At 39.4% G+C, this 21,302-nt stretch overlaps 1 protein-coding gene across 1 annotated transcript in view; it reads right to left on the bottom strand.

The window, feature by feature from the left end:
- LOC106876855 (uncharacterized) overlaps nt 1–21,302 on the bottom strand; it is a 283,480-nt gene that overhangs the window by 241,983 nt on the left and 20,195 nt on the right. The window lies entirely within an intron of this gene.

Here is a 21,302-nt window from a genome sequence, read left to right as displayed (position 1 = left end):
GGTTTTGGTTAGAGTTGGTCCCACTGCATGGCTTCTTGGGCAAGTGTTTTCTGCTATAGTTCTGTACTGACTAAGGCCTTGTGAGTGAATTTGGGAGGTGGAAACTGAAAGAAGCCAACCATGCACATGTATGCATATATATATATATATATATATATATATATATGCATGTTGTGTGCCTATGTTTGTCAGTGTGAATGAGTTTGTATTTATATCATTTACACGTATTCACTAGCTAGTTGTAAACTAGTAGTGTTACAGATTTACAGTCCACTACAAAATCACATCTAGGTTTCTTGACATGTTGTGCACCCTCTGTAAACAAAAGGCTCGTTCATAAGGTGTCATTTGTTTCTAGTTCTCCATTTAAAGATGTCTGTATTGTTTGTTGTTCAATAGAGTGAGAGATTATTACCTCACTTAGAAACAAGTGAGCTCCGGTAACAGAGAATCTGACCACGGAAAGCTCTGCCCTAGCATACTCTCATCTGACCTGTACATGGTAAAGTAGACATTAAAACAAGGATAATGATGAAAAGATAATCACCATCTTGGTCATTTCTAACCCTTTAGCATTCAAATTATTCTGTCAAATGTGATGCTTATTTATTCACATTGTTGTGAATTAATCATACATTATCTTGTAGCTTTGTGATTTTGATGATATCATTGTTTAGTTTTTGAACGACATTGTAGGATAAGTGTGAAAGGGCAGATGTGGTCAATTTGAATGGAAAACAGGTAGAATATTTTGGCCAGATAAAGCCAGATTAAACGCTAATGGGTTATGAGGTGGTGGCTACACCGTTTTATTGTTTATGAAAGTTGGATCATGTTGGCTTTTGGAACTGTGAGGATCATCTCGTTATCATTAAGGATGACTGACGACTTTTGTGGGGGGGGGGCTTTGTTTAAAGTGATGAAGAGCTGTGGACCATCACCTTCACTCTTTCATCTGTGACCAGCTTCAATCCAGTCATGAGACCCAGTCAAGACAATTAGGGATGGAGACTGATGCAGTTGATAACCAAGATGTCTTATTTGCCTTGTCTTGCTCTCAGCATCTTACAATGTGCCACTGCTGTGTCCGTCTCCTCTGTTGAACCATGCTGGCATGGGTTGGACAGTTGGACAGGAGCTGGTCAGCCATGGTACTGTCAAGCCTCCAATTGTCTCTTGTGGCATGGTTTCTATGGCTGGATGCCTTTCCTAATGCCAACCCTTCCAGTGTGCTGGGTGCTTTTACATGTCAATGGCACAGGTGCATTTACACAACACTGGCACAAGTGCATTTTATGTGGCACCAGCACCTGTAAAGGGCAAGGCTGTATGTATGGATGACAGCAACTTTATTTAGCTTGATGCACCTTCTCAAGTACAGCAAATCGCCACAACTCCTGGTCCCTTGTCATTTCATCAATGTGGCCCAGCGTCTTCCTGGGTCTACCCCTTTCACAGGATCCCTCCACAATTAGAGCTTAGTAGTTCTTTATTCAGAGGTACCGAGTAACCCAAGTAGAAGGAAGCTGCAGAAGGCTAACACAACGGAAGACACGGGAGGAAGAAGTGAGGCTGAACCTCGGGCAGGGGAGATGACACCGAACTGTAACAACTGGTTAGAGGCTGTGCTGGGGAAGACTCACCTAACCCATGCCAGCATGAAAAAATCGATATAAAACAAGGATTATTGAGAAGAGACACCAAAACTAATTTTAAGCAGAGAAATGTTTATAGATGAGACTGAAGGATGGAGGTGGGGAGTTCTTGCAGCTTGCAGACAAATCATATGAGGTTAGATCTTCTATTCCTATATAAAATATATATACACACAGAGATAAAAACATACACGATATATATATATATGCACAAGCACACACAGACACACACACATACATACATAGGTCAGCAAATCATTAGACATTATGGAGGATGTGTCCTATAAATATTTAAACTACCACAGTCAATTGATATTATATTATTGCAGCATGTGAAAATGTCATTGGTCAGTGTGGGGGGGTGGGAGGGGAACAGTGGTGAGGGGAGAGATGGTCAAAGAAAGTTGTAATACAGAGACAGCAATGAGAGTAGATTGAGTGAAAGGTGGAGTGAGTGGTTCAAGTGAATGAGAGTCGAGTGAGAGATGGTGCAGTGAAGGTGAAGTGAGAGATGAGACGAGAAAAGGCAGAGTGTGGAAGACGAGTGATGTTGTAGTGAGGGACAAGCGATGGTGGAGTGAGTGACGAGTGATGGTGCAGTGGGGGGTACGAGTGAAGGCAGAGTGGGAGGGGATGAGCGAAGGTGGAGTGGGGAATGAACAAAAGTGGAGTGGAGCAGAAGTGGAGTGGAGGATGAGCAGAAGTGGAGTGGAGAATGAGCAAAAGTAGAGCAGGGAATGAGCAAAAGTGGAGTGGAGAATGAGCAGAAGTGGAGTGGAGAATGTGCAGAAGTGGAGTGGAGAATGTGCAGAAGTGGAGTGGAGAATAAGCAAAAGTGGAGTGGAGAATAAACAAAAGGAGAGTGTAGGACAAGTGAAGGCAGAATGGAGGATAAAACAGTGGAATGGGAGGGGGGACAAGCAAAAGTGGAGTAGGGAGTGGCAAAGGATGAGTGAGGGATGAGTGAAGGATAATACAGCTAACCCTTTAGCATTCTGATTATTCTGTGAAATATAATGCTTATTTATTCACATTGTTTTGAATTAATCATGCATTATCTCATAACTGAGATTTTGATGGTGCTATGGTTTACTTTCAGAATAACATTGTGTGGTCGGTGTGAGATGCCAGTCCTGGCCAGTTTGAACATGAAACAGGTTGACTATTTGGGCCGCATATGACCGATTTAAATAAGGTAGGCTGTATGACGCATGTGTGCGAACAGCCATGCTACATGGCAGTGAAACATGGGCTGTGACTGCTGAGGACATGCATAAGCTTGCAAGGAATGAAGCAGGTATGCTCCACTGGATGTGTAATGTCAGTGTGCATACACGACAGTGTGAGTGCCCTGAGAGAAAAGATGGACATAAGAAGCATTAGATGTGGTGCGCAAGAGAGACGACCGAGTTGGTTTGTTCATGTGTTGTGTATGGAAGAAGACAGCTGTGTGAAAAAGTGTCACACCCTAGCAGTAAAGGGAACCTGTGGAAGAGGTAGACCCAGAGAGACATGGGATGAGGTGGTGAAGCACGACCTTCGAATGTTGGGCCTCACAGAGGCGATGACAAGTGACCGAGACCTTTGGGGATACACTGTGCTTGAGAAGATCCGGCAAGCCAAGTGAGACCGTAACCTTGGCCTATATATATATATATATATATATATATATATATATATATGTAGAGAGAGAGAGAGAGAGAGAAAGAGAGAGAACCTTTGGTAATAAATTATATATATATACACACAGATAGATAAATAGACAAACACACATATGGAGACAGAGAGAAAACTGCATATTTTAATGCCAAAATTATATGCTTTACTGATGACTGTTGTAAATACATCTGGTCAGGTGACAGAGCAAGAAAAACAACCAGCTTGAAGTCCAAGGAATATTAGGTACATACATGGTCAGCTGACCTAGAATGAGGTGATGCGGAAGAGAATGAAGGATAGAAACTCTTAATCTCCCAAGTTTTCTAAAATTACGTTTTACTGTGTTTTAGGGGGAGCGAATTTACAGAAGAATTTTTTATGATGAAGTTGTTTTGACTTCACATTCCTTTGAAAGCCATAGACAAATAAGATTTATCAGGGTGGCACTAAAAATAGTATATGATTGTATGGTTTGATTGTGTGTTTTTACAGAGGAAATTTTGTGAAGATATTTCATTTATAAACATTAAATTTAATTAAATTGGATACATTATAAACACAAATCAAAGATAGAAAAAAAAACAATACGTGCAGAGACTGCCCAGGAATTTTATCAATGTGATGTTTTTGGCATTGTTAGAAGAATTTTATTAATTCAAAAATCACTAACAGGCTGTTTGTGTATATATAAACCTATTGTTGTTTATTTTTACATAAACAGAATCTCTTCACATAAACATCAGCTTGATCCATTCTAAGCACCACAAAGAAAATTTCCTTCTTCTAAACTTCATAGAATTCTCGGTTCCAAATCTGTTCAAATCCAATGTCAACCTTCGTTCTCCTGTCAATATTCCTCTGATAAAGTTCAAATCATTCTGATGATGTTTGTCACATGGAACGAGATAAACGCAAGTTTACCTCAAAAATAACAAACTGAAATAGCTGTAAATGTTATTTCAAACTATAATTAAACTATGACCATTCAATATCAATGAACAACTTCTAATTGTTAATTGTTGCTCCATTTCTCCTCTTATCTGAATATATTAAATCACGGTTTACCATTTAAATTACCAACTATGCTGTTTGTGTATATATAAACCTATTGCTGTTTATTTTTACATAAACAGAATCTCTTCACATAAACATCAGCTTGATCCATTCTAAGCACCACAAAGAAAATTTCCTTCTTCTAAACTTCATAGAATTCTCGGTTCCAAATCTGTTCAAATCCAATGTCAACCTTCGTTCTCCTGTCAATATTCCTCTGATAAAGTTCAAATCATTCTGATGATGTTTGTCACATGGAACGAGATAAACGCAAGTTTACCTCAAAAATAACAAACTGAAATAGCTGTAAATGTTATTTCAAACTATAATTAAACTATGACCATTCAATATCAATGAACAACTTCTAATTGTTAATTGTTGCTCCATTTCTCCTCTTATCTGAATATATTAAATCACGGTTTACCATTTAAATTACCAACTACTGCTAACCTTATGGCAAGGCCTATACATAGTTGGGTAATACACCAGTAGTGCCTACAGATACATTTATCCCTGACAGTTGCATAACCTCTAACTCATAATTTTTCTATATATACATATATATATCGCTAAAATCTACAAGTTTTTTCATTGTCTCTCTGTATATTTTCTTTTATTCCTTTCTGTTGAAGAGCGTAGGCTCGAAACGTAAAAGACTTTTACATTTTTCCCAAGCGTAAAGCTAATACTCTTGCTTGTTGTTTACACACCTGTCTTCATCTTTTATCTTAAAGTAAACTTCAATTCTATACACACACACACATACACACAGGTGAGTACATAAGATGAAAACAAGGTGGAAAAAATAGCATTCAAATACCAAAGGCAGAGTAATATACTTTTTATTAAAACTGCAAACTTATCATAAAACTGTTACTCAGAGTTTCACATTCCCATTCATAGGACAGTTGTGATGAAAACTATCTCTCTCTCATATATATATATATATATATATATATATATATATATATATTTATATATTCTTGTTTCTGTCATGGGGCCATGCTGGGGCCTGACTAGCTCCCGTGCTGGTGGCACACAAAAAACACCCAAAGTGGTTGGTGTTAGGAAGGACATTCAGCTGTAGAAACTTTGCCAGATCAGACTGGAGCCTGGTGCAGCCTACTGGCTTGCCAATCCTCAGTCAAACCGTCCAACCCATGCCAGCGTGGAAAGCGGATGTTAAATGTTGATGATGATAATGATGATATATATACATGTGTATTATATATATTATATATGTGTGTGTATATATTATATATATGTATAATCATACACGCACATCTATATAAGGCGTGACCCCTGGCCTTGCCAGTTCTTGTCAAACCGACCAACCCATGCCAGTGTAGATAATGGTTGTTAAATACCACTGCTGCTGCTAACACACACCACGCACCCACACATTTGTATATATCTATATACACCTCACACATATATATCCACACACGTGAATTCTGAGAAAACTGGTAACCGAAACAAAAGCATTTAAAAAAAAGTTTTGTTCTCCTGGGTGTGCCAATGAATTATCATAAGCATATATAATACACACACACACACACACACATACATCCACCCTGATCAGATAATATATGCAATCCTACATCCATTATACATATATATATACAAACGCACAAAACACAGGTGTGTGACTATAAATGAATAAAGGCGATTATAAATGGATCTCCAATGAAGTGCTCTAGTAACTTTAAGCCACCATAGCTTTATACACACTCCTCAAATACCTATGTTTGTGCTGTTGTTGTTGTTGTTGTTCTCATTTAGACCCAGGTCAATGTTGGCTGAGAAGTTCTATAATGAAAGGCATTCCAGCCATGACCATCATGTCTATTTTGTTTTTTTGTTCCACCCCAACCCCTGCACCGATGTTCAAGGGAGCAAGGATCACAATATCCAGCATGTTCTTATTGTGAGGTGGTAAGGTAAGACTTGAGGGTAGATTTGGCTGTTATTTCTAGCGAGGCAAGCGACTACATAGAGGTTTCCTCACTTTAGCTTGCGTGGGTGTGTGTGTGCGTGTGAATGTAAAAAGGCAATTATCAGCGGTTGTTATTGTTATTAATGTTTCTTTTATGATGTGCAGGTGTTAAGAAATCAGTACCCCCCTCACCTCTTCCATTCTCTCCCCCCCTCTCTCTCTCTCACTCCCTGTCTCTCTAATATATTCCATAGTAAGATTTATTCATTTGGGAATAAAATTTTCTAAGAAACAACTGGAAATAATAATATAAATAATAATAATAATAATAATAATAATAATAATAATAATAATAATGATAATAATAATAATAAAAATGATGGCTTCAAATTTTGCCTCAAGGGCAGCAATTTGGTGGGGAGCGGGGATAAGTCGATTACATTGACCCCAGTGTTTCACTGGTACTTAATTTCTTGACCCAAAAGGATGAAAGGCAAAGTCGACCTCGGCGGAATTTGAACTCCGTAGCGACAGACAAGGTACCACTAAGTATTTTGCCTGGTGTGCTAACGATTCTGCTGGTGTGTTAACGATTCTGTCAGCTCGCCACTCTAATAATAACAATGATGATGATAATGATAATGATGATGATGATAATGATGATGGTGATGCAATACAAGACAGTGGCTGATGTAATACAAGGTAATGGTTCTCATGGCTTCTGATAATCACTGGTTGTTATTGATAACATGTACATGTTTTGCCTTGTTGTAAAAGATGGACTACAGCAAATACCAGAGATTTGCTTGTCAGTTGTTTGACCATAACCAGTGGAGATTGAGCGTGTCCCTTAGTGGATGAAGATACATGTATGTCTGATCACAAGCAGGAGTAGTGGGGGAGAGATTCATTGGGGTTTGAATAATTCACCCTTGGAAACATGGGTGTTTCATTCATCATCCTTAGACAACTCTTATTCAGGAACCTTTTGAACAGGATAGGCTACTTGATCTAAAGAAAGTTCCAACTGGGCCCCACCTGCAAGGTCATGCGCCGTTTATCTTGATATGAGGTTACCATGTCAAGGACATATGGTTGTGATGCATGTGCCTGGTGTACCCTAGACAGATAGATTGTCATGATGGGTATATTGGGCTTTGTATATTTGTACCTCAGTGCCACTTTGGTGGCATGTGCTGCTCTCTCACTCAATAATAATGTTTGCAAATTTTACCACAAGGGCTGCTTCTTGGATGAGGGGGATGAGTTAATTACAATGACCCCAGTGTACAACTGGTACTTATTTTATTGACCTCAAAAGGATGTAAGTCAAAGTTGACTTCAGTGGGATTTGAATTTAGAACGTAAAAAGCAGTAAGATTTAGCATACAAAACAAATACAAGAGTCCCAGCCAATAGTTTCAACTAACTTTTGATCAAAAGACCTTCTGCAAAACAAATTCTTCAAACTTGCATATTTTTCAGCATCTTTTCCAGTCAAATCTTAAAGTCTTCCACATACTCTGAGTAAAGTTTCTTTACCTGTTGACTGAGAAACTTCACTTCACCTGCAGATGCTTTTTGATGTTCAGTGCAATGTCCATCCATCTCCTATGCAATCAGTACAGCATTCTTGTTCAGTACATTCAGCATTATTCATCATCATCATCATCATCAAACATCTGTTTTCCATGCTAGCATGGGTTGGACAGAGCTGCCCAAGCTCCATTTGTTCCAGTTTTGGCATGGTTTCTATGGTCAGATACCCTTCCTAATGCCAGCCACTTTACAGTGTGTGCTGCATGCTTCTTATATGACACTGGCCCAAGTGTTTTTTAACATGTTGCTAGCACAAGATTCTTGCTACGAATTCCAACCACCATGGAAACCTTAACTTTCTACATGAACTGGCATCCTTCCATATGGAATTTTCAGTAGCCTACAAGTTTTTAGACTGGATGCATCTTTATCTTTTACCTCGTCTTTAACTTGGTTTACCATGCCCAGTAGTGTCCTACCCTTCTACATGCAACATATCCTTCCTATTGCTGCAACATGATGCAGTGTAAGTGTCGTTTGGAGCCTCTAGCTGGTTAAGCCATGGAGGCAATGTCTTTGTTTCCTATTGCACTCTCCCATTGATCTCTGGTGCAGGTAAAGAACAAATGAATATCAATTCCATTTTGGTTACCTTTTGAGCTATGACTGGTGGTGCTTGGGAAATAGTTGTAACAAACTGCAGTCATGGTCAGCACCTCTGGGCAAGTTGGCCAAGTTGTTCTCACTGTCTCTGCTGTTCCTTGTCTCTCTTCGCCCCTCTTCTGGGCATAAAACTCTAAAATGGTCTTCATTACCACATGTGTAGCATTTGGGTCTCCTGCTCTACATCATCTATCTGGCCAATCTCTTCTCCATTTCCACAACGAAATACAATTCGTGGTCTTTATTGCTTGTGGTGGAAGTTGTGGTAACTGTGACCAAGAAACCCATGCAAATTCTATTTAATTATATACTCTTCTAAATCACTTCTCTCCCATTGTTTAACAATAAGCTTTCGCTACCTGTTTAATTTTCACATTACCTACTTGAATACATTGGACCATATTTTCAATGTGACATTCAGTTTATGTGTGAAGATAGCATGTGATTTGAGAGCAATTTGACTACTATTTTTGTCATATTAAGTAACTATGTGAAGGCTCCTGTGTAGTGGTTAGTTGTGCAAGTGAAGTGCAGCCACTTGTTTTTTGTAGATATATATATTATACCTTTTTAGAGAAACAGTCATACCAAGGTAGGGCCTCCAAGACAAGTGAGAGACAGACAAGAAGGTAACCTCAAATTGGAAGCCTTAACTGAAAGCCTGAAAAGACTAGACTTTGCTAAAGAAACCTAAGGAACAAGATGGTGATGTTAAACCAGCAAGGGATTAAATTTATCACTCAAATAGGTCATGCTGAGATTTGAACTCAGAACACAAAGATCTAGAACAAACACTGCAAGAAACCTAGTTTGAAATTCTTACAGTTCCATCGCTTCACCACTTTGGACTGGTACTTTGTTATTGACCCAAAAAAAAAAGATAAAAAGCTAAGTTGACTGCCATCTGGCAGCTAAAAACATAGACAGTAACCCAGTTCAGAGTTTGAACCAACTACAGCTTCTTTGTTGTTTTTTGTTGTTGTTTAGCCCCAGGTCAACCCTGGTTATACCAAACTATGATTAAAGTCTTAACAGTCGTAGCTCTTCTGATTTTGATTTTTTAAACAATTTAAACCATGTTTATCTGGAAGGAAATGTCTTCATCATTTTTTAAAAAAATGTATTTTGAGAGTGTGATTTGAGGAAGATTTGACTGCTATTTCTAGTAGGCAAAAGGTCCCTCCTTGTTATCCAATGTCTTCACCATGATAATTCAATGTAATTTGAGGGGGCGATTTCACCCTTTAGCATTCAGATTATTCTGTTAAATGTAACACACATTCATTCACATTGATTTAATTAATTACACATCTCGTGGCTTTGAGATTTCAATGATGTGAATGTTCATGTTTTCAATAACATTGTAAGGTATGTGTGAGAGGCAATATCTGACCAGTTTGAATAAGAAACAAAAAATTTTGAGCCAGATCATCATCATCGTCACTTACTAACCATTGTCCATGCTGGCATGGGTTGGACAGTTTGACCAGAGATGGCAAGCTGGGGAGCTGCACCAAACTCCAGTCTGGTTCAGGATTGTTTCAATGGCTGGATACCCTTCCAAATGCCAACCACTTTACAGAATGTGCTGGACGCTCTTCATGTGTTGCCACACAGGCGCTTTTACATGGCACCACACAGGATGTAGCACCCCGGTTTAAATGCTAAAGGGTTAAGGAAGATTTGACTGCTCTTTCTAGCAGGTGTAGGATCTTTCCTTGTTTCATAAGAGTCATTTTGAAACCAACCAATAAATTAGCCTAAAAAGCCTTCTCTTACTTCCTATACTTTTATGGTTCAGAGACAAGCCAGTGCCACACATTTTGATTTTCTACAGCTGGATGCCCTTCCAGTCACCAAACTTTCCCAGTACGATAATATTTCTCATGACTGTACATATTTTCACCGAAGATCGTAAATGAAGGATACTGCTTCTATGACAGGGATGCTCATTTACCAGTTATGTACAAGACATATACCACCCATGCATACACACACACACATGCATACATGATATACACATATTAAAGTGTGACTCACACTTCCTCCCCCCCCCCACTTGCAAACCCTCCTCTGCATTAAATGTCCCTGGCTCTTCTATACTACCCTAGGCCTGAACAGCCACTGGAACCCTTCACACCCATCAGGATGAAAAGGCTAATTCACTTGCTACAGATTAAACGACTCAGGTATGAATTAATTCTGCCACCGTTGCTAATATATACACACACACACACACACACGACAGGTTTCTTTCAATTTCCATTTTCCACATCCACTCACAAGGCTTTGTGGTTGGCCCAGAGTTATAGAAGAAGACATTTGCCCAAAGTGCCACACAGTAGGACTGAACCTGAAACCAAGTAGCTGCGAAGCAAACTTCTTAACCTCATAACCATGAACTGTATCTAAAAACATTGAGATTTTTTATTGAAATGTGTTACTTAAAACTTAATATTCTCAAAAAATATTCGAAAATCTAAGAAGACAATTTGATGAAGAAAACAAACCTGGTGATAAGTGGACATAACTTAGGGTTAGGGTTAGGGTTAGGCCAAACTGAATAGGTGATGCTATGCTACGCTAGGCATCCAGCTGCAGAAAAAAAGGTGGTGATGGTGGTGGTGGTGGAGTGCAGGTATGGCTATGTGGTTAAGAAACTTGCTTTGCAACCACGTGGTTTCAGGTTCAGTCCCACAGAGCAACATCTTGGGCAGGTGTCTTCTACTATAGCCCTGGGCCAACCGGTGCCTTGTAAGTGAATTTGGTAGACAGAAACTGTGTGGAAATCCATCATACATGTGTGTGTGTGAGTATGTATGTGTGCTTGTGTCAGTGTTTGTCACTGCCTCCAGTGCTTGACAACCGGTGTTGGTGTGTTTACATCCCTGTAACTTAGCAGTTCAGCAAAAGTGACTGACAGAATAAGTGTCCGGTTTTACAAATAAGTACTGAGGTCTATTTCTTTGACTAAAAAACCCTTCAAAGCAAGCACTTCAGCATGACCACAGTCCAATAACTGAAACAAGTAAAGACAAAAATCCCCTAACAATTCAAAGCAATGTAAGAATTTGCAGAAATATAACACCCACACCAACAAGAAAAAAAAAATGAATATTGGAAACTGTATTTTTTTCTTCTTTCTTCTTTTTTTTTTTAAAGAAATATATTCCATGTATAACATAGCATATATGTATATATATATATAGTTAGTTATCATTAGAGAATTAACAGATTCTACATTAACCAAAAGACTGTAGCCAGTAGTTCTGACTGATCTTTGAACAACCTATTTTCTTACCGGGGCTTGCTTCTGATTCCGTGAATGAAGATAATGGTGAAGAGGAGAGAAGAGAAAAGTTGCAAACAGCTCTCTGATGAAGAGAGCTACTTTGATAAAGGGGAACAACCCCTTCAACAGCTTTTTTTCAAAGTGTAATAATAGGCTCTTATTCTCACATAGGCACAAGGTCACTGTTGTTGTTTAGCATCAACCAAGACTTGATTGAGAAGATGAATTCAAGATCAAAGACATTCCATTTATGACTATATTGATTATATCATTTTATTTTTTCCCACATCTAATTGTGTCTAGGACTATATTATCCAGTGTTAGTGGCAGTCACTGCTTAAAGGGGAGGCCTGATGAATTGAAATTTGTCGTCTATTAACAAATCCTATCTATCTATTTATCTATCTATCTATCTATCAATTGATCTACCTATCACAGTCTCTCTCTCAATTGATCTACCTATCACAGTCTCTCTATCAATCTATCTGTCTAATTGTCTTCTTCTCTACCTATCTACCTATCACTCCATCCTCCCACCCATCCATCCCTATCTTTCTCAATCTACCTATATCTATCTTGCTCAGTCACTCTCTAATCTGTTTCAGCTCATTACCATCTTGAGTTTAACTCAAGCTTATGAGTTTAAACTTTATATGAGCATGTATACACATGCGCGCACACACACAAACACACAAACACACAGAGAAGGTGTAACTAATTGTAAGAGTTATATAAGAGAAATCTGGTAACATTAAACTATGAACATTAATATTAAAAGCTATTTTGAAAAGATAAAGGGAGACGTTTAACCTAACAACAACAACATGAACAACACAACTGAAGGACAATACAACAGAGCGAGGGAGGCGGGAGAGAAAGAATAAAAGAAGAAATTTAGGACGAGCACTCCTCTAACAAAAGCATTTATTAAAATCATGCGTTTGCATTTGAGTTTGAGAAAATAAAAAGAAGATAAATGGAGCTCTTTTTTCTTTCTTTTTTGTTATAAAACGTGAACAGATATGGTAATAGGAACAGAGAGTTGTTGACAGTCTAGGGATTAGCCATATTTTAATAAGTTAACCGGGTTAACCAACCAATGTTAATGACAAGTTTATGTAGTTGTTAACACGTTGAAACATTTTGATTGAAAGTTCACAAGGTGGAGAGGAGAGGTAGCATGGCCGTGAAGTTTAGAAGTTTTGTTTTGCAGCCACATGGTCCTAAGCTTTGAAGCTACTGGGAAGAACATTTCAGGAAGTGTGCCTGTCTCTTTACTGTTGTCTTAGATTCACCAATACCTTGTGAGCAGAATTTGGTAGACGGAAACCATGCAGAGGTGTTTCCTATAAAACACCATCATATATGTGTGCATGCAATTGCTAAATGTCCTTTAAATTTGAAATCTTAATTGTTGATATGACATGGTATGTCATAAGTGTGTGCATATTATGTTTTTTGTCATTTTGGTTATAAAATAAACAGATTAATCAACAGAATACAGTGTCTGCAAGTTGATGAATACCTCATATTCCCCTCCATTTTCTTATTGCTATATATATATATATATATATATATATATATAAATCTGTAGAGTAACATAAGGATTCATAGGATTGTACAACTATGACAGAAAGCTCTTTCAGTGGACTTGGCTAACAGACCAGATCACATAGTAATCCAATATGGAGTTCCATGCAGTTCAATCACTGATGTAATCATGATATTCTGGTGATCTTATAAGCTAGCTAGCTTCATCTGCATTGATTTGTGAATATACAATTCTATAATTATAATGCATAGCATGCATATTAGTATAGACGTGCAAACATAATTTCTTATGCTTTGAAATTATTATTACATGATGAAGGCTGTGAAACAGCTGTAATCCGAACAAGGACAAGAGGCTAAATAAATATATTCACCTGTTTTTGTCCTCATTCTTGATCATTCACTCACTATCTCTCTCTCTCTCTGGCTGGGTGACCATATATCTCCTCCACAGCAAGATACTTGTTTCTGTCTCTCTGTCACACTCTGACCTTCCATCATCTGATACAAGATCACCTCTTCCAATGCCCCCTTCCCTCTCAAAGGATCTTTGTCTTGCAAGGGACTTGGTGGCCATGCATGCCAGTGCTGGTGCCACGTAAAAGGCATCCAGTCCACACTATGAAGTGGTTGGCATCTGGAAGGACATCCAGCAGTAAAAACCATACCAAAACAGACCTCGCCTGCCTGTACGCATGCCACATAAAAAAGCACTCAGTCCACTCTGCAGGATGGTTGGTGTTAGGAAGGGCATCCAGCCGTAAAAGCCATGCCAAAACAGACACAAGTCTGGTGTAGTCTTCTGCATGGCCAGCTGTCAAACTGTCCAACCCATGCCAGCATGGAAGGTGGATGTCACATGATGATGATGATGATGACGACCTCTCAGACCTCCTGACTTTTTAAGGTATACATTCATATATATATATATATATATATATATATATATATATATATATATATATATATATATAAAATATACAGATATAGGACAGGGAATCGTCAATTAGTAATAAAATTAATAATTAACAATTTAGCCAAGTAGTTCAGTATGAAAAAACCTTTATCGGTAAAACCATTTATAATCATAAAATACAGGGATTAGCATGAGTTGTTTCTCCAACATACTGAGAATTTAGAAATAGCAGTCAAAAAACTACTGATTCTAAACTACAAATTTTCAGTAGTCTTTTGACTGCTATTTCTAAATTCTCAGTATGTTGGAGAAGCAACTCATGCTAATCCCTGTATTTTATTATATATATATATATATATATATATATATATATATATATTCAGCCATGTATCCTCTTGACAGCAAGACACCCATGCTTGTCCCTCCATCATATGTTAACCTTTCAACACCTGACACAAAGCCACCCACCTTCACCTTTGTTCTCCCCTCAGAGCTTTTTCTTATTTTCCCTGTTTTTTTTCAAGCTTGCAAATTTACATGGGAACTTCACAAACATCAGTGGCATCAAGAAACAGCCTAGTACACTCTGTAAAGTGTAGTAGTTGACAAGATTCAGTGAGCTGCAAGGCTGCATAAAGCTCCAATCTCATCATTTTCATGCGGCACTATTACCAGTACTTTTTACACGACACCAGTACGATAGGCTTCTTTCAGTTTCTGTCCACGCACAGGTCTTTGGTCAGCCTATAGCTATAAAGGGATCACTTGCACAAAGTGCCCTGCAGTGGGACTGAACCCAGAACCCTGTACTCAGGAAGTAAACTTCTTACTACACAACCATGCCACACCTATAATACATACACACATATATATCTTTTATCTTCTACTTGCTCCAGTCATTTGACTGCAGCCATACTAGGGGCACTTGAAGGGTTTTAATCAAACAAATCAACAAGACTTATATTTTTGAGTCTGGTACATACTCTATCAGTCTCTTTTGCTGAACTGCTAAGGTACAGGGCCATAAACACACCAACACCGGTTGTCAAGTGATAGTGGGGGAGACAAAGACATGCACACATAGCTATTTATTGTTGTTGGCACTCCGTCGCTTACAACGTCGAGGGTTCCAGTTGATCCGATCAACGGAACAGCCTGCTCGTGAAATTAACGTGCAAGTGGCTGAGCACTCCACAGACACGTGTACCCTTAACATAGTTCTCGGGGAGATTCAGCGTGACACAGTGTGACAAGGCTGACCCTTTGAACTACAGGCACAACAGAAACAGGAAGATAGAGTGAGAGGAAGTTGTGGTGAAAGAGTACAGCAGGGTTCGCCACCATCTGCTGCCGGAGCCTCGTGGAGCTTTAGGTGTTTTCGCTCAATAAACACTCACAACGCCCGGTCTGGGAATCGAAACCGTGATCCTATGACCATGAGTCCACTGCCCCAACTACTGGGCCATTGCGCCTCCACTTAGCTATTTATATATATATGTGCATATATATATATACACACACACGATGTGCTCCTTTCAGTTTCCATCTACCAAATCCATTCACAAGTCTTTTGTTGGTGCAAGGTTACAGGAGAAGACACTTGCCCAGAATGCCATGCAGTGGGACTGAACCTGGAATCATGTGGTCGGGAAGCAAACTTCTTACCACACAACCACGTCACACCTATAATATATGTGTGTGAGTGTGTGTTCTTTTATAACAATGAAAGCATTGCCTTACTGGGTTTGAGCAGTTATTTTACAAAATGATAATTTCTGATAAAGTCCAGAATAAAAGAAACACACACCCCAACCACGACAATCACAGCTTTTCAACTAGAATCTATTTATAAGACTGTTAGCTAATTGTGTTAGGTAACAACAGAATTAAATATGTCAGTATAACCCCTGTGTCATCATATTTGCAGGCACAAGCTTGACTGTTGTGTCAGTTCAGAAAGCCAGGTTGTGTAAACAACCTGAAAAGCAGGATGAAATTTTCCCAAAACAATATTACACACAAAAAAATAAATAAAATAAATAAATAAAAAATAAAGTAAAAAAAACAACAACTTTGCTTTAGACATTACTGCCACTTGACTAAGATATATATCTTTTACTTTTAACATGTATCAGTCATTAAATTGCGGCCATGCTGGGGCACCGCCTTGAAGGGCTTACTTGAACAAATCATTCCTGGTACTTTTTTTTTGTTGTTGTTTTTTTCTAAAGCCTGGCGCTTAACTATCAGTCTGTTTTGCTGGATTGCTAGGTTACAGGGATGTAAAAACACCAACACCCATTGTCAAGTAGTGATGTGAAGAACAAACACACACACACATAAATGACAAGCTTCTCTTAGTTTCCTATTTCTTTACTGCCCACAAGGGACTACACACAGAGGGGACAAACAAGGACAGACAAACAGATTAAGTCAATTATATCGACTCCAATGCATAACTGGTACTTATTTAATTGACCCAGAAAGGATGAAAGGCAAAGTCGACCTTGGCGGAGTTTGAACTCAGAACATAGCGGCAGACGAAATACCGCTAAGCATTTCATCCGGCGTGCTAACGTTTCTGCCAGATCGTCTCTCAGTTTCCATCCATCAAATCCACTCAGGTTGGTCTGAGGCTATCGTAGAAGACACTTGCCCAGGCTGCCACACAGTGGGACTGAACCTAGGACCATGTGGTTGGGAAGCAAGCTTGTTACCATGCAGCTATGTCTGTGCCTATCATCATCATCGTCGTTTAAAGTCCGCTTTCCATGCTAGCATGGTTTGGACGATTTGACTGAGGACTGGTGAAACCAGATGGCTACACCAGGCTCCAATCTGATTTGGCAGAGTTTCCACAGCTGGATGCCCTTCCTAACGCCAACCACTCAGAGAGTGTAGTGGGTGCTTTTACGTGCCACCGGCACGAAGGCCAGTCAGGCGGTACTGGCAACGACCATGTATGCATATATCATCGTCATCATTTAACATTTATTTTCCATGCTGACATGGGTTAAATGGTTTGACAGGAGTTGGCTAGGCAGAAGTCTGCACCAGGCCTCACTGTTTTGGCAATGGTTGGATGCCCTTTCTATCACCAATCACCCCACAGAGTAAACTGAGGACTTTTGGGGTTTTACATCTGGATGCCCTTCCAAATGCCAACTACTTCATAGTGTGGACTGGATGCTTTTTATGTGGCACCACCACTGGTAGGGGTCACCAAGTAACTAACAATAAATATGTGTGTGTGCATGTGTGTTTGTTCCCAGCCAGCACTTGATATATATTTCATGGAATTGTCTGTGTGCTGTCGAAGGAGGGCGAATGAACACCCTGCCAAACTGCCCTTCGAATACTCGCTGGTAGGCACTAACAGCCAATGCCAGCTAACTGTCACATGACACAATCTAAGTTTCAACTGACCAATGGAGGGAAAGGGCGCGTGGTTTTGACCTGAGCCCTCTCTAGACCTACCTTCCAACAGAGCCATGTTAGTTTTAGTCACAGTAGCCAGAGTTGACTAGCTGTCTAGTGGTTCAAGCCTTCAAACTATTGGAGAGAAGGGTATGCAATGAATGAGATGGTTCCCTTGGCCCACCTGTCAAGCAGCAATGCAGTTTTCAAGTGCCAGCCAGCCTCACATAGCAACATTATTTCCCAGTCGGCATGTTATGGCTTTCGAGCCATTTTGGGTCTTCTTGTTTCAGCCATATATAGAAGCTGGGGGGAAATAACTGTGTGAGATATAGATATGTGATATTAATTACACTGACCCCAGTGCTCAACTGGTACTTATTTTATTAACCCCAAAAGGATGAAAGGTGAACTCAACCTCAGCAGAATTTTAACTCAGAACATAAAGAAGAGTGAAATGCTGCTGAACATTTTGCCTGGGATGCCAATGATTCTGTCAGCACACCATCTTAGATAGATATATATTAACAGTTATGTAGACAGGGAAGATGTGTGCATGGGATACATATACAATATTAACAGATGTATATACAGAAAAGATGTATGGGATAGATATACAATATTAACATATGTGTATATGGAGAAGATGACTTTATTAGGACAATCATAACGTGGACAGTTGGGTGATACCTATATTAAAATGTGGACAGTTGGGTGATACCTATATTAAAATAGACATGTAATATTGATAGATGTGTGTAGGAGAAGATTTCTAAACTAGGACAGACATGGTACAAACAGATGCACACAGGAGAAATAACTGTATTAGCACAGATATATGATCTGAACAGATGGGTACAGGAGAGATGTTGTTATCAAGATAGATAAGTAATTCAAACAGGGATGTACATGAGAAACATCTGTATTAGAATAGTTGTGTGATATATACAGATATATTTGCACAAGTCAAGTGGTATGAACAGATTATATAGAGGAGAGATGAATTTTGGTGTAGATGATATTAACAGCTGAGTACAAGGGAGATGACTGTTGGTATAAGCATGTGACATAGACAATGGGTGCAAAGAAGATGGCTGCATCTGTCTGTTTAACATTAATTTCTCCATGCTCGCATGGAATGTGCCAGTATATATATATATAAATTTAAAAGCCTGATTTTATGTTTTTTACATCAGCGGTCCGCAACCTTTTTTCCACTTGCGGTACACTTGTATGTTTTTTCAAAATTCGACGGCACACCTGAACTAAAGATACAACTAAAAGTATAGGGAAAAAAAGATTATATTTAGATTACACTGCAGAACACTTAGCATCGCCTCATGGCACACCAGTGTACCACAGCACACCGGTTGCAGAGCACTGCCCTACATTATACTTCTATGTAATTGATTAGCAAATGAACTGATAGCGGGGTCCATAAGAGGAGCTAGATGTGAAAGCTGAATGTTTCTCAAGGCTGTGTGATGAAGAAGTTTACTTCCCAGCTATGTGCTTTCAGGTTCATGTCCTACTGTGCAAACCCTTGCACATGTCTTCTTTTATAGCCCCAGGGTCAACCATAGCCTTGTGAGTGGATCTGGTGAAAGGAAACTGTTGTATAGTGAAACTGTATATCCCGCCCAGTAAAAAGTGGTAGGAGCCAGCCATTATAAATAGACCAGTAGCCGGTCATTAAGAGAGGGTTGAGAGAAGGAGAGTTGAGAATCAATAGTTCCAGTTGGTGCCTTGTGGAGCTCTCAGCGATAAGACAAAAGAAGTTAGTGTATCACTGGTATGAAGAGATAGAACAGTATCCGATTACTAGTAACTATTGTGGCTACTTGTGTAAACAGCAACTACAGTACAACGGCAGTCATACATCACACCGGTGGGAGGAAACCACTTTACAACAGAAGCTGAAGGAGGCACTATCTTTTGTGTGTCTGAGTGAGAGTGTTTGTATCTCCTTGTGTCTCTCAAGACTGTGCAACAGTAACCCAGTGTTATCATCATATATATATGCGGGTGACACATATACATATATCATCATATATATATATATGGGTGGCACGTAAAAGCACCCACTACACTCTCTGAGTGGTTGGCGTTAGGAAGGGCATCCAGCTGTAGAAACTCTGCCAAATCAGATTGGAGCCTGGTGTAGCCATCTGGTTCACCAGTCCTCAGTCAAATGGTTCAACCCATACTAGCATGGAAAGCGGACGTTAAATGATGATGATGATGATGATCTAATTCATGCTACCATGGAGTGGGTGGGTGGAGGAACTTAAAAACAAATAAGCAAAATAATATACATGCTGTACAGTAGGATTGAACCTGAACCTACATGGATGCAAAGCAAGCTTCTTAACTGCTATATCTAGAACAAAGTCATCTAAGGTATTCTTCTTTTCAAGAAGGTCAAATGTGATTTGAAGGAGATTTAGCTACTATTTCCACCAGGTCAAGTAGCCAAATAAAGGTCCTGTTATGTATCATCTATTATGTTGTGTGTATGTATGTGACACAGTGTCTGTTGTCAGTCATGGCTACATGTTGTACCATGTCTTTAGTGAGTGTTGCTGGAGTAAGTAAGATTTGCTAGTAGTGGGGGGGGGGGGGGTTGACCTGTTTGACTAAACTCTTCAAGGTGGTGCCCCAGTATGGCTGCAGTCCAATGAGTGAAACGCGTAATAGGTAGAAGACATAAGGAAAAAAACAGAGGATTCCCACAATTGAAATGCTGTTCATTGTAGGTTCACTTAATTAGAGTTGAGCTTGGGTTAAACAACAGCACACAGCAGACATAAACACACACCCAAGTCACACACACACACACACACACAAACACACACATTGTATTTTCTGGAATACAAGCTGACATAGTTTCTGTATCTGGTTTGCAAAACTCTTTGTTAATTTGTGTGTTGAAACAGTGTATGCTAATAATCTTTTCTACTCTAGGCACAAGGCCCAAAATTTTGGGGGAGAGAGCCAGTTGATTAGATCGACCCCAGTATGCAACAGGTACTTAAGTTACTGACCCCAAAAGGATGAAAGGTAAAGTCGACCTTGGCAGAATTTGAAGTCAGAATGTAAGCATTTCGTCCAGCATGCTAATGTTTCTTATTTCTTTACAGCCCACAAGGGGCTAAACATAGAGGGGACAAACAAGGGCAGACAAACGGATTAAGTCGATTATATCGACCCCAGTGCGTAACTGGTACTTAATTTATCGACCCCGAAAGGATGAAAGGTAAAGTTGACCTCGGCGGAATTTGAATTCAGAACGTAGCGGCAGATGAAATACTGCTAAGCATTTCGCCTGGCATGCTAATGTTTTTTTATTTCTTTACTGCCCACAAGGGGCTACACACAGAGGGGACAAACAAAGACAGTTTACCAGTTTTCAGTCAAACCATCCAACCCATGCCAGCATGGAAAACAGACGTTAAATGACAATGATGATGATAATGCTAAGTTAACCCAGTGGTTCCCAAACTTTTCCAGGTTACTACCCCACTTGGTTCTCAGGCCATATTCCAAGTGCCCCCACCCCAACACACACCATAACAGACATAGACCATTTTCTGCAGCAAATTCAAAACAACAGTATTTCAC

The sequence above is a fragment of the Octopus bimaculoides genome, chromosome 5, assembly GCF_046866305.1.
Source record: "Octopus bimaculoides isolate indiv1 chromosome 5, ASM4686630v1, whole genome shotgun sequence".
Taxonomy (NCBI): domain Eukaryota; kingdom Metazoa; phylum Mollusca; class Cephalopoda; order Octopoda; family Octopodidae; genus Octopus; species Octopus bimaculoides.
This window is presented reverse-complemented; position numbering and strand designations above follow the sequence as displayed.